The sequence below is a fragment of the Ranitomeya variabilis genome, chromosome 1, assembly GCF_051348905.1.
Source record: "Ranitomeya variabilis isolate aRanVar5 chromosome 1, aRanVar5.hap1, whole genome shotgun sequence".
Classification (NCBI taxonomy): Eukaryota; Metazoa; Chordata; class Amphibia; order Anura; family Dendrobatidae; genus Ranitomeya; species Ranitomeya variabilis.
In genome coordinates, this window is record NC_135232.1 from 432,369,671 (window position 1) to 432,385,052 (window position 15,382).

Below are 15,382 nucleotides of genomic sequence, written 5' to 3' on the forward strand. Positions count from 1 at the left end.
TGTTATACTATTTCTACTGTGGTGAAATTGCTTCCACTTTTGTGGTGTCTGCCAATAATTTTTGGAAATGTGAACACTCCCGGTTGGGTCTCCTTCATGCGTGTTGCTTGTAGCAGTGGACCTCTGAGACCTTCAGGCCTCCACGTCCTTGGACTCAACTACTCGTGTACTATCTTTAAATTTTTCTGACAATGGTAGTCTGAACCAACCATTAAAATATTCGATCATCTCTAGTCCAGGCGATAGGCGAAGATGAAAGGTTGCAACTGACCCATCACCCAGAGGAGCTGATTCCAATTCCATGCCGGGGACAGAGGGCAAAATCTGCCCAAAAACAGTGTCCAAACACTGACACTTGTAAAGCTCAATGTGCATTGAGGTGGTTTTGAGTGTGTGCGCAGAATGTCAGAATGCAGGAAATTGAAAGGTCTAGTGGACGGAAAATGGGATCGGCAGGCAGGAACCATTGCCAGCGGCTCACTATGTAGTTGAGTGCTGATGTTCAATGAGTATCTGCATGGTTGGGCAAATTTTAAGTCCGGGTCATGACCTGATCTATCAGCCATGTCAGTATTATGTGGACACTAGAATGGAGCCTAAAGTGCTTCTTTTTACCTAATGACATCCCCCACTGACAGTGACCAAAAACATAGATTCTACCATTTTTTCATTTTGCCACTTACTGTAAGGGGTAAATTATATTTTATAAATTTAGCCAATTATGCACATGATAGTACCAATTTTTTTTTTTTTTTTTTTAGATTTTGCTTTTATTTTAAATTTTGAACTTTATTTATATTTCTATTTTTTATATTTAGGAAAACTGTATTTTAATAGGTTTTTCTTTAATTAATTAATTTTTTAAGTTTTTTTTTTTAGTCCTCCCCCCTCCAGGAACTTCAATCTGTGATCACTTGATCACTTATGCGATACACTGTAATGCTGCCGTCACACTAGCAGTATTTGGTCAGTATTTTACATCAGTATTTGTAAGCCAAAACCAGGAGTGGGTGATAAATGCAGAAGTGGTGACATATGTTTCTGTTATACTTTTCCTCTAAGGGTATGGCTCCACGGTCCGGAGGGGCGGCGGTATCGCCGCAGCGGCGAAGCCGCTCGGCGCTAAGCCCCGCCCCCTTTCTGGGACGCGATGGTGCCGGATGTGTACAGTACACATCCGGGATCATCGCACCCCTCACCATAGGGCCCTGTGATATGCCTTGCGGGGACGCTGCGTCCCCGCAAGGTGTACGGACATGCTGCGATCTGAAAAGACGCGCAGCATGTCCGGAGTCGCAGGGCCGCCGCGTGCGGGTTTCCACGCATAGTGGAGATGGGATTTCATAAAATCCCCTCCACTATGCTGGAACATCTGGACGCTGCTTGTTTGACGCTGCAGCGTCAAACAAGCAGCGTTTACTTACCGTGGAAACATACCCTAAGGGTATGTATCCACGTTCAGGATTGCATCAGGATTTGGTCAGGATTTTATGCAGGTAAAATCCTGACCAAATCTGCACCTGAGGTCACTGGCAGGTCACCTGCGGTGTTCTTGCGTGTTTTGCTCATTGTAAGGACATGCTGCGTTCTTAAAAGACGCGCCGCATGTCTGTTTCCGCGGGTCTGCCGCATGCGTCTTTTAATGCATAGTGGAGATGGGATTTCATGAAATCCCCTCCACTATACTGTAACATCTGGACGCTGCGTGTTTGACGCTGCGGCTGTACACAGCGTCAAACACGCAGCGTTTCCTGAACGTGGAAACATACCCTAATTGTTCCACTCCTGCTTTTGCCTTACAAATACTGATGTAAAATACTGACCAAATACTGCTAGTGTGACGGCAGCCTTACAGTGTAGACTACAAAGTGGTAATTATATTAAAATTCAAGACATTGTGGTAAATCTAGATATTACATTTAAAAGGAATGAGTATCGTGATTCAAAACGCACAAATGATAACCTTGCACAACCATTAAATCAACAGTGCAATTCCCACAATAAAAGTGTGGGTTTTTTTCTCTTTTTCACTTAGGCTTGCACTTGGTGCTGCCACTAAAAAAAAAAATAGTATAAAAAATATATATATATATGTATATAGTATTTTAAAATAGTGCAAAATATCATAGAGCAGCATATCATGTCAGATCATGACAGCAGAGGAAAAAACTGAAGACCTTCAGAAACCTTCAGATTTATACTAATAATGTACATAATATTGGTGGATGGTTTGGGGAAAAGCTTTGGTGTCTCTTGTTGCATGATGATGAGATTTCAACAGGAAACAGGAGAATGGGACTAATTCTGGTAAGGCAGGTCTTCTCTTGTTATACACTGTCAATATAAGCAAATATATGGCTTCGTTTATTAAAAAAAAATGATGAAGGGGGGTTTATTATTTTTGAATGCACACCAGCTGAACATCTTTCTTTGCCATACAAGTATTGCAACCCCAAATCGCTGAGGTTTCTGCTGTAAGCATTGCATATGCGATCTTGGTCATCCCAATACATGCTCGATGAAGCCACGTCCAACAAGAAACTATGATGGCATCCCCAACATTATTAACTTCAATAGAACAAATCCCACATTGATACATTGTGTCGGTGGGTAAAGGACCAGAATAACTGGATTGGAGAAGCCATCAATTGCTTTTCTCACTAGTTGTCACACCAGTTTTAGAAAGCTTAGGAAGTGAAATTTTGCTGTGGGCTCCATTACCAGGACCACAATTAGTTAGGTCTATGGTTTCGAACTGCAAATTATCTGAAGTATGTATGTGATTTTTACAATCACGTGGAGCAGTAGTATGCTGGTTGAAATCACCTGGATGGGAGTTCTCGTCGATTGCAATTAGGTTCAGGTTATTTTTATTGGATGCAGGATCAGATTCTTGTCCATAGATAGATATTTTTGGAGGAAGAAAGGGAGGCTGTGCTAGTTCAAATTGATGGCTTCCCTCGTGATGCTGGATAAAGTGCACTTTGCCACTTTGAGCCCTGTAATTTGAAGGCTCAATGTGGTTTCGTTGGCCAGAGGTGAGACTGGTTATGTGAATGATATTTTGATCATGGGTAGGTCTAAAGTGTTGCCCTGGCATGGCAATAGTTTGTCCAAGTCCACTGTTAAAATAGGAATCATTCTCAAAAGGCGATTTTTCCTGAATATTGCTGAATGAGAATGTTCTCCCCAGAGACATACGTCTCATTTCTTTTGGAAAGGATAATGGCTGATCTCTAAAGCTTTGGGAGCCACCATTCCGTAAGGACCTCTTTGGGTAAGTATTAGGTGGCATCTTAAAAGTGTTAAATGGCTCATTATTGATATATTTTGGTTTTCCAAAGTAAGTGTACTCTGAAAGAGGGGATATGCTATGTCCATCATCAATAGGATTTGAGGCAATGAGATGGTCTGAGGTGGTGATTGTTGGTGGAGCATATTCTGACAGAGGAGGAAGCATAGACCCCTGCACAGTTGATTTGCATTTCTTCTTTTCAGGGCATCCCAAATTTGAGCTGGGTCTGATTAACCCTTCCATACCTCCAACATCTCCTGTCCTGTCCCACACTGACTTGTCCATATGCCTGTTCCGAGGTACATCCTAGGCCCAGACCTGCCCTCCTCCTGATACAATCTGGATTTTATTTTTGATATTCTATCTCTCAATGTTAAAATTAACCTACCCTTAAAATTATAGACTGTTCATGTCTTGGTCAGAGGGCAAACTTACAAAATCAGCAAGGGATCAACCCACTGTATTTAGTAGATTTAGATTTGATCATAGAAATAGCTTGTAGCAATATAATTAAGTATGTATAAAAAAGTACAGTTATTTGCGGCAAATTTAACCGATTTTATAATCAGATTGGAAAAAAAACTATTTTACAATGTGTAGCTGGAAATAATAAAATGGATCATGTAAAAGCCTTAGCTGCATAAAATTGTCCTCAAGAAGAATACTTATTTCATATGAAAATCTGGTGGGTCACCATTTCTTTATTTCTTGATGACATTTACTGAGTTGACATTCTGTGACATTTTCCTTTTTAATATAGCTAATGCTTCAGCTGCGGAATTAAAAGAACATTCAGAGAATGGATTGGATGAACACAAACAGCAAAGGATACATAGACTTTTTTCTTAGATAATCCTTAGTTGTAAATACACTTACAGTATGTAAAAAAAAGTCTTATAAAACAATTTCTTTTATTTGGTGTAAATATGCTTGGTTACAAAATAAGGCTTTATTTCAGTCCCTATTAATCCTGTTTTTTTATATAATGTCCTACAAAGAACCAAATCGCTAGATCTGAGAGTAAATACAGCACATTTAGTATACACATATGTGTTTTATTGTATCTACACATTAAATTTAACTATTTTATTTTTTCACTGTTGAGGTCTATCAGTAGTAGTAGTTAGTATGAAAAACAAAAGCTAGGGCTGTAAACAATATGTTATTTCTAGAGATTTCTACAGTTTAATGCAAAAATACCCAGACTCATATTGTTCAATATGCCAAGCAATTAATGCCTAGCTACTTACATACCACTCCACGATAATTATATTCAAAAAGGAGAAACATTGGAGTTTTTGGCAACATTTCTATAACAACCTTTATTGAAACAGACCATCAAACATATATTAACAAACAAGATTTAAAAGATGTGATTAAAAAGGACACCAACACTGGCCGCACTAAATGTAATACTAAAGGGCTTCAATCAACATGATATTTTAAGGACCCCATCACCTACAATGTCCATACACCTGCTCCCAAAGGTTAATGGAGGGAGGACATTAATCAATATAGCCCAGTGGCTGTTGTAGAATCTTCTCTGGGGATTCCTCTCCCATACTGCCCCCTTAATACATATGGTCACAAAAATCAACCTATGTTAAGTTGAATAAAAGGGTCATCTTACCGAAACTGAGGCACACCGCTGGACGCACCCCCTTTATCCCCTTGAGACGTCACTTGTTTTCATTGAACAGTCTCAAAGCAAGATTAGTCTGGGGAAGAGACCCTTTCTGGTCTATTCTTGCCTGGGGAAGAGACCCTTCCTGGACTAGTCCTACCTCAATTACATGTGTGACGCAACAGATTAAAATATTGATTATAATCCAAAGCAGATCCACTGCGACATAATTAGAATACATGATTTGACATATGTAAACACTATTGTAGTGATTTTGAACAAATATGGGATGCTACAATGTCCCTTTATCATGCTCTTTTTGTTGGCAAATATCATCACTTGTATACACATTCTGCATGAATGTTCTTTTGTTTTGTTACAAATTTCATGTTAACTGGAGTATATATTTATTACTCACTCTAGGTTTTCAATATTGATATAAAGATCATTGTTTGCCACAAGGGTGTATTTATAATGTTCATTTATTATAAGATTCCAAAAGGCCTGCTTTATATCCATCTGGGAGCGCTATGCTTCTGTCAGTTAATTGAGGGAAGTAAATTTATCATCCACAGGTAGAAATTGAAACTCCAAGCCCCAATACATTGGTTTGGATAATTATAAAGCAATTCAATGCTTGTGTTTTGAGTTCATTGCATTTCATTATTTAGACATTACGCCACAGTCTCTAGGACATTGATCTTAATAATTTCTTTTTATTACTTTGATGAATGCATTTAATTTCAAGACATGAAAGAATAGCATTAGCACTCTAGCTAAGAGATAAGTAGTGTCACATTGTTATAAACATATTGATTCTGCTCTAATTTAATGGGAAGATTCTGACATGTTGTAAAAGGTGAATTTATAGAAAATAAACAGGATTTTTTTATGTTCTAAAACTTAAACATAGCAGGAAGAAGAACCTTAAGTTGATGTTAGTTTTAGGCCTCATTTTAGTTCCCATAATAATTTTGTAAAGGAATTTAAGGCCATGTTCACATTGAGGTTTTTTTAACAGTTTTTATGGAGCAGATTCTCACCAACATACTTATCAAACAGAGATTTAAAAACCTTCTAATTAATTCCTATGGGAAATTCACTTTCTTGGTGTCTGGGGGTCATATTTCATTTCCTGAAGAGGTTTAGAAAAAAAATAGTGGTAAAAAATGAGTCACTTGTTTGAAGCAGATCCTGAAGGAAACCTCAAATAGTGTGAGCAAAGTGTAGTTGTGGTACTCCAACACTAATAAAAGCACTGCACACAGTGCAAACCTGTCAATAATTACAAGCAGGGTCATCGATAGATCCATGAAGGAAACAACTGGAGGGCCTCATTAAAATATTGAAATGAAAGTGTAGTTGTGGTACTCCTACACTCATAAAGGCTCTGCACACAGTGCAATTTCAGACAAAAAATTACAAGCAAGGTCATCCATACACCCTTGAAAGCACCAACTGTAGTGATTCATTCAAATATTGTGAGCAAAGTGTAGTTGTGGTAATCCTACACTCATAAAAGTTCTCCACATAGTGCAAAGCCTGCCAAAAATTACAAACAGGGTCATCCATAGACTCTTGAAGGCAACAACTGGAGGCACTCATTCAAATTTTGAAGATTAAAAACACTTTATGTTCTCCTATCATCTGGTGGTATGGAAAAGTTGAGGCTAATCCAGGCTTTGTTCATTTTTATCAGAGTGAGCCTATCAGCACTTTCTGTTGACAGGCGAAAGTGCCTGTCTGTTATGACCACCCCCGGTGGCAATAAAAACCCATTCAGCTGCAGAACACCACAACACCTCCATGGCATAGAAGGACAGCTGATGCCGGGTGTAAAGTTTTGATACCCAATAGTTGAAGGTTGCAGAGGAATTAGGGAGTAAGCTGGTTTGATGAGCCAGGTATTGCTTGACCGTCATTAAAACGTATGACTGTGGAGTGAGTGACCTCCAGTCCCCTACCTTACAATTAGAAGATGGCGTGTCCCCTGAATTTGGAGGTTGGCTGCTACAAAGACATCCTCCGTGTTGCTGGAAGGATCGTGGTGTCGGTAGTGCACAGATCTAGAAGGGAGCGTCCTCCCGTAGTGCAAAATTCCCCAATATGCTCGCCGCTGAGGGAATCGGCAGGCAGCCTTGGCCAATGGCGCCGCCGAGCAGTAGCGTAGCAAGTGAGGGGCGTGGCTAAGCACTGACGTCACCTGTCCGTGAGATGGACACAAGCAGGGGCCAATCCCGACGCATTTTGAGGGAAACAACCCTCTTTCTCAAGGTATGGCTCCCCTGCCAATACTGATTGTTATATAGCCACATTCTCAGATGCCGTGCACAGCGTGTAACCACCCTCCAACTAAGACCACCTCCATATTCAAACAGTGAGAGTCTGTACAATGGCAAAACATCTCAGATACCCTTCGACAGGAATACTGCACCCTATCCTACTGCAAATGAGAATATTAGTAGTGACTTCGTAACACATTGATGATCCCACCCAATTCCCGACTGGTGGCAGAATGTGCCCCAACCTTAAATTTTAATTAAAACTATAAACCTTTAATAAGGATGCTTTTAATAATAAACCTTAAAATCATCACTGCATAGTAAAAGCCCTAACCCATAAAAACATACTGTAATTAAACTCATTTTCTACTGCTATAAATGACAATTTATGACAAATTGCCACTGTGCACTCTTCTATTTTCTTGACGAGCATCTCCTCACAGTGCAATCATGTCAAAATGAACATGAACAAGAGACTGAATAAAACCATAAAGACAAACATATTTAATGCCCACAATTTTTTTAAAAACTAGTGCAACTAGTCCAACGGCACAAAACTAGTTAAAAATAAAAAATAATGCTCCCATTTACAATAAAATGAAACTACTCATTTTAAAACTAAAACTACTTACTCCATTAAAAACTCCTCCTATAAAGAAAAGGGGGGGGGGGACCCTCTCCTTACAGGGCATACAATTCGATTTCATAATTGAGTCCCTTGGGGCCAGACTGTCCAATGTGAAAATCCATTTGGATTCCACTTTCGACATGCTTTTCAGATAGTCGCTGCAGCTTGGATTTTCTTTAACAATTTGAATCACGCAAAAAGAGGTGCTGCTGCATGACCGATTGTGCTTATCTGCAAAGTAGCGCGACAAAGGGTGCCCCATAAAACCCTTGCCAATATTGACAAGGTGTTCCTTGATTCTTTCTTTAAGCCTCCTCTTCGTGCGGCCCACATACAGTTTATCACATGGGCATCTCACTGTATAAATGACCCCTTTAGAATAACAGGAAATATTATCCCTAATTGTAAGTGATTCGGTTTTATCTGCATTCCAGAACAGGGTCTGCAAATCATTTACAATTAGGGATAATATTTCCTGTCATTCTAAAGGGGTCATTTATACAGTGAGATAGGCTGTATTCATCCACTCTCCTTTCTCCAGCAGCTGTCCCTAGGCTAAATGCAGGATGTATTGCACAGAAATGGCAAAGCACAACGTTAGCCCTTAAAAGAATGTTTATATTGAGGTTCAGCAACAGTATCACAACTAGAGAACTCTGATCTCTTGAAATTGTGCACACAGGCCTGGAAAACTACTCTCTACCTCCAATCAGAACTGTCCATGAGCTGTGTAATGGTGTCAGTAATCCGAGCGTGGTGGCACTGGTCCTTTTATAACCTCTGATGAGCTAATGTGGCCAGCCAATCACAGTAATGCCACTGCCAAGATGGCTACAGCATTACAGTGACTGGTAAGCAATCCCCGCATGTTTACATCTGGCAGGCATTCCTGAGCATTCCATCCAAGCACCAGACAATGCTCATCAATTACCGAAAACATCCAAGGACCCAGATACTCAAGTATCACAGAGCACGTTCTCTCATCCCTAGTCTAGTTTCAGGAAACTCAAAGAAAAGAATAAAGCTGCAAAAGCTCATTAAAAAACGCCTCCTAAAAAAAACCTCAAAGCTTTTGAACTCCTCAAAAATTGTATTGAGAACAGTCCTTTGAAGCTAGTCTGTAATGAAATATACCTGATAAATCACTCAAAAAATGTTTGAAAAATTATTCCCATTAATTTATTTTGCTAAATAATTTGCTGGTCATATGTTCAGCATTTTGAGAGTTTTTTTCTACTTCAGATTCTAAAAAATGTATAGTGGGAGAAAAGAAAGTGCATGTGACTACTTTTAACCCCTTTCTGACATCTGACATACTATCCCGTCCATGTGCCCTTGGCCCGTATGACCTTGGATGGGATAGTACGTCTCAGTGATCGTCCTCACACACGGGTGGTGTGTGACCTATTGTGGCTGGATGTCAGCTGTTTCTCACAGCTGACACCCGGCACTTTAACCCCTGGAATACTGCGATCAAACATGATCGCAGCATTCCAGGAGCAGGCAGAGGGCTGACAGCCCCTCTGCCTTTGATCGTAGATCCTGCTGCATGACGCGGGGTCACGTTTTCTGCCATGGTAACCTGATATCGTCATGACGATATCAGGATTACCAGAGCTGAGAAACTTCCCAGTCATGCGCAGTGCATGATCAGGAAGTCTCTCAGGTCAGTGTGCAGTAAGTGCAGCGCTGACATCTACTATAGCATGCAGATACTGCTTCATCAGCCTGCTATAGAAGTGATCAGCCTGTAAAAAATGATTGTCCCATAGTGGAAAAAGTGAAAGAGCAAAGTTAAAGTAAAGTAAAAAAAATATTTTGACATAATTGTAAAAATATTTTATTTAAATAATATAATAAATAATAACAAAAAATCAATATTTATTCTTTCACTAAAAAATATTTGAATGAAAAAAAATCTAAACTATAAAAGTACACATATTTGGTATCGCCGCATCTGTAATGACCCGACCTATAAAACTGTCCCACAAGTTAACCCTTTTAGTGAACACCATAAAAAAACAAGGCAAGAAACAATGCTTTATCATCATGCCACATAGCAAAAAGTGGAATAACACGTGATCAAAAAGACATATATAAATATCAATGGTACCACTGAAAACATCATCTTGTCCCGCAAAAAATGAGCCATGATACAGCATCATCAGCAAAAAAATAAAAAAGTTATAGCTGTCAGAATAAAGTGATGCAAAAACAATTATTTTTTTCTATAAAATAGTTTTTATTATATAAAAGTGGCAAAACATAAAAAAAGAAATAAATGAGGTATCGCTGTAATCATACCTACCTGAAGACTAAAACTGCCTTATCAATTTTACCACACACGGAACAGTATAAATGCACCCCCCCCTCAAAAAAAAAAGAAATTAATGAATTGGTGGTTTTTGCTCATTCTGTCCCACAATAATCGGAATAGAAAGTGATCAAAAAATGTCATGTGCCAGAAAATTATACCAATAAAAACATCAGCTCATCCCGCAAAAATCAAGACCTCACATGACTCGGTGGGCCAAAATATGGAAAAATGGTAGCCCTCAACATGTGGTGATGCCAAAACAATTTTTTGCAATAAAAAGCATCTTTTAGCATGTGACAGCAGCCAAACATAAAAACCCGCTATAAGGCCTCTTTCACACGTCCTGATATTTCAGGTACCGGAGATGTCAGTGTACATCTGTGTAATACTACGAACGGGCTCCAAGGAAAAAGCATTGCAGTAAGCACTGTTCGCCGGTGCCAGGTGCTGAACATAGCTCTCATCTTTCTCCGCTGCTCTGCCAGCGATCGGCGTGAGTAGGGGAGTATGATGATAGTTACATTTAACCCCTTAAAGACCGCCAATATGCCTTTTAATGGTGGCAGTTAAGGGTACTTAAACCAAAGCGACGCATTTTAACGGTGCTGAGGTTTGTTATAGCACCCCCCGGCATCTGAATTTCTCCAGAGTCTCAGCTGACAATGATTTAATTTTCCCATTAGGGTTAGATTTGGGCTAAATTGAGTTGGGTTAAAGCTAGGGTTAGGGTTGGAGATAAAGTTAGGATTAGGGTTGGGGCTAAATTTAGAGTTAGGGTTAGGGTTGGGGCTAAAGAAAGTGTTAGGGTTGGGGCTAGAGTTGGGGTTAGGGTTTGTATTATTTTTACCTTTGGGATTATGGCTAGTGTTGGGATTAGGGTTGGGATTAGGGTTAGGGGTGTGTTAGGGTTAGGTTTGTGGTTAGGGTTATGTTTAGGGTTGGGATTAGGGTTAGGGGTGTGTTGGGGTTAGGGTTGGAGTTAGAATTGAGGGTTTTCCACTATTTAGGCACATCAGGGGCTCTCCAAATGTGACATTCCGTCTGATCTAAATTCCAGCCAATTGTGTGTTGAAAAAGTCAAACGGTGTTCGTTCCCTTCCGAGCTCTGCTGTGGGTCCAAACAGTGATTTACCCCCACATATGGGGTATCGGCATACTCAGGCCAAATTGGACAACTTCTGGGGTCCAATTTCTCCTGTTACCTTTGGGAAAATAAAAAATTTGGGCAAAAATATCATTTTTGTGAAAAAAATGTGATTTTTTTATTTATATGGCTCTACTTTATAAACTTCTGTGAGGCACTTGTGGGTTCAAAGTGCTCACCACACATCTAGATAAGTTTCTTATGGGGTCTAGTTTCCAAAATGGTGTCACTTGGGGGGGGTTCCACTATTAAGGCACATCAGGGGCTCTCCAAATGCGACATGGTGTCCAATCTTAATTCCAGCCATTATGTGTTGAAAAAGTAAAATGGCTTCCCTACCAAGCTCTGCCATGTGCCCAAACAGTGGTTTACCCCCATATAGGGTATCAGCATACACAGGAAAAATTGTACAACAAATTTTGGGGTAGAATTTCTCCTGTTACCCTTGGTAAAATAAAAAAAAATTGGATCTGAAGTTAATTTTTTGTGAAAAAAGTTAAATGTTCAGTTTTTTTAAACAATCCGAAAATTCCTGTGAAGCACCTGAAGGGTTAATAAACTTCTTGAATGTGGTTTTGAGCACATTCAGGGGTGCAGGTTTTGGAATGGTGTCACTTTTGGGTATTTTCTATCATATAGACCCCTCAAAGTGACTTCAAATGTGATGTGGTCCCTAAAAAAAAATGGTGGTGTAAAAATGAGAAATCGCTGTTTAACTTTTAACCCTTATAACTTCCAAACAAACAAAGATATTGGTCCCAAAATTGTGCTGATGTAAAGTAGACATGTGGGAAATGTTACTTATTAAGTATTTTATGCGACATATCTCTGTGATTTAAGGGCATGAAAATTCAAAGTTGGAAAATTGCAAAATTACCACTATCATGAAGTACAATATGTCACGAGTAGTGTTGAGCGATACCTTCCGATATCCAGAAGTATCGGTATCGGATTGGATCGGCCGATATTCAAAAAATATTGGATATCGCCGATACTGATACCCGATACCAATGCAAGTCAATGGGACAAAAATATCAGAATTAAGATAAACCCTTTCTGTCCTTGTAGGTTAAATCTACATGAAGGAAAATAACTAAGAATAATGTAGGATGCATTGGGGGAGGTGGAGGAGACATTAAAGGCATAAAGGTTTAGCCCAATGAAATAGAATAGCAGGAATTCATTATTTTTAAATTGGCAGCAGTAATCTAAGACGTCGATAACCTGAAAGTGAAAAAAATTCCAAGTGCAGTGAAATTGCAAAAAAAGTGCCATCCCACACTAGTTTTTTTGGCTTTTTTGCTAGGTCCACTAAATGCTAAAACTGACCTGCTATTATGATTCTCCAGGTCATTACGAGTTCATAGACACCTAACATGACTAGGTTATTTTTCAACTAAGTGGTGAAAAAAAATTCCAAACTTTGCAAAAAAAAAAAATGCGCCATTTTCCGATACTTGTAGCGTCTCCATTTTTCGTGATCTGGGGTCAGGTGAGGGCTTATTTTTTGCGTGCCGAGCTGGCATTTTTAATGATAGCATTTTGGTGCAGATACGTTCTTTTGATCGCCCGTTATTGCATTTTAATGAAATGTTGCGGCGACCAAAAAAACTTAATTCTCTCGTTTCAAATTTTTTTCTCATTACGCCGTTTAGCGATCAGGTTAATGCTTTTTTTATTGATAGATCGGGTGATTCTGAATGCGGCGATACCAAATATGCGTAGGTTTGATTTTTTTTAATTGATTTATTTTGATTGGGGCGAAAGGGGGGTGATTTAAACTTTTATATTTTTTTTATTTTTTTCACATTTTTTTAACTTTTTTTTTTACTTCTGCCATGCTTCAATAGCCTCCATGGGAGGCTAGAAGCAGGCACAGCACGATCGGCTCTGCCACATAGCAGCGATCTGCTGTTCGCTGCTATGTAGCAGAAATGCAGGTGTGCTGTGAGCGCCGACCACAGGGTGGCGCTCACAGCTGCCGGAGATCAGTAACCATAGAGGTCTCAAGGACCTCTATGGTTACCATTCTGAAGTATCGCTGACCTCCGATCATGTGACGGTGGGTCGGCGATGACGTCATTTCCAGCCGCCCGGCCGGATGCGGTAGTTAAATGCCGCTGTCTGCGTTTGACAGCGGCATTTAACTAGTTAATAGCGGCGGGTGAATCGCGATTTCACCCGCCGCTATTGTGGGCACATGTCAGCTGTTCAAAACAGCTGACATGTCCCGGCTTTGATGCGGGCTCACCGCGGAGCCCTGCATCAAAGCAGGGGAGCTGACCTCGGACGTACTATCCCGTCCGAGGTCAGTAAGGGGTTAAGTGGTAAATAATTGTTACAAACATTGTTGTGTATCATGCTAGCCTATTGCTAGAATAATTTTGACATTGTATGACTTATTTATGCTTCTTTATAAAATGTGTTTCTTGCTTCAAAATACAGCATATCTACTCTTGGAAAACAGTATTAAAGAAAAGTTAATAAAGCTTTGTTTCTTGTGCGCTTACAGATTCTATGAGAGGGAGGAAGGTTCACTTATGAATAAATGATGACTGCTTCAAGAGACCATGTATTTTCTTAGTGACCCTGATTTAAAAGAATTGGCTTGACTTGCCTTGATCCCGTTAACATCACTTACCAGAGCACTTTTTAGCTAACAGCCTTCTTTGTTGTAACAAATTGCTGAAGAGTAGGACATTATCAATCCTCATTGACATTACAAATTAATGCAGAAACAAAGCACATGAATTTGCATTTGTGATGGAAATTGAACCATTTTATTTATTTATTTCTAAAATAATATTATAAAGCAAATACTAATGTAGGCTAATTTTAGACATTTCACAATGTTTAAAATGAGAAATTTGAGATAAAAATATTATTATTTTTTAAGAATAATAAAAGGACATTTTTGGTTACCTGGACTACAAAAATTACATTTGCATGCTTTGGACATAGCAGGTAAGTTCCTTTGATTCCAAATATTTTAATAATGCATTTTCTGAAGACACATGTTGAAAAAGAATGTCAAATAGTTTATTCTTGAATTGGAACCTGAAAAATACCTCCTTATTCCTATTTCTACAACATGTGTGGTGGTTTTTCAGAGTTAGAAATGTATTGCTACTTTATTCCAGAAACACTGTCACACCACACTCTACAGATTGTGTGTGGTCTTAGAGCTGAACCTTCTTCACTGCAGTGAAGCAAACTTGTATTACTAGATGTAAGATATGTCCAATAAGAAGAATTGCATCTTCTTCTGGACAACCTTTATGCAAAGAAACATCCACAGAATTGTAACCCTCCTCCAGCAATTAGATGTTAAATGTTCACAGAAGCTAAGAAACATAGTGTAGTTATGGAGCACTGCAAGTCTTTGAAGGTGAAGCGAGTCCTGTAGTGGGCCTTCCATGACCATGAGTTCCCAGTATTGCCTGCATGGTTAGTTTATCACTGTGTCCATCACTCAGAGGCAATCCATCGACATGCTACTCATCTACTACTCACATATATCTTTGACTAGTTTCTGTTATTTTGTTAATGAAGTTAAATTACTTCATTTTTAAAAAGGGGTTATCTTATCAAATTCTGCTCAAATAATGTTTTCTTGTGTTTACAACCACTTTATATCAGAAAAGTGATGGAAACTATTGTCACTAAAGTTGTAGTTGTAAGTGAATCTAAAATGTCTTTTCACTGTATCTGAACACTTCCCGAAAAGTCAGATTTATTGTGCAAGTATTTATCAAACAATCAGGATGTATTTGGGTAATTTTCTGCTTTTTTTATTGTGCGTAGGGGAAACCTGATATATAAAAAAATGAGCTAACTACAGTCAGGAGAGAATGGAAAGCTGATTAAGCAATTAGAAGCAAACTGAGACAGCTCCATTCTACTTTGTATGATGTGAAATATTCACACTTCACTTCCAGCTTGGGTATAACAGTTGATGATAGCCTGTAAGAGTCAAGATTTATACAGTCAATGTTAAATTGTTTATTTGGAGAGATGAACTGATCGAGTGGCAAAGGCTTGAATTTTGGTCAAATTTCCTGAAATTCACATTTTCACGTAAATTCAAACATT

The 15,382-nt window shown here is 39.0% G+C and overlaps 1 pseudogene; it reads right to left on the minus strand.

Annotated features, from left to right (window-relative positions):
* Positions 1-2,395: 2,395 nt before the first annotated feature.
* Positions 2,396-3,580, minus strand: LOC143764213 (pygopus homolog 1-like; annotated as a pseudogene).
* Between the last annotated feature and the right edge of the window lie 11,802 nt (positions 3,581-15,382).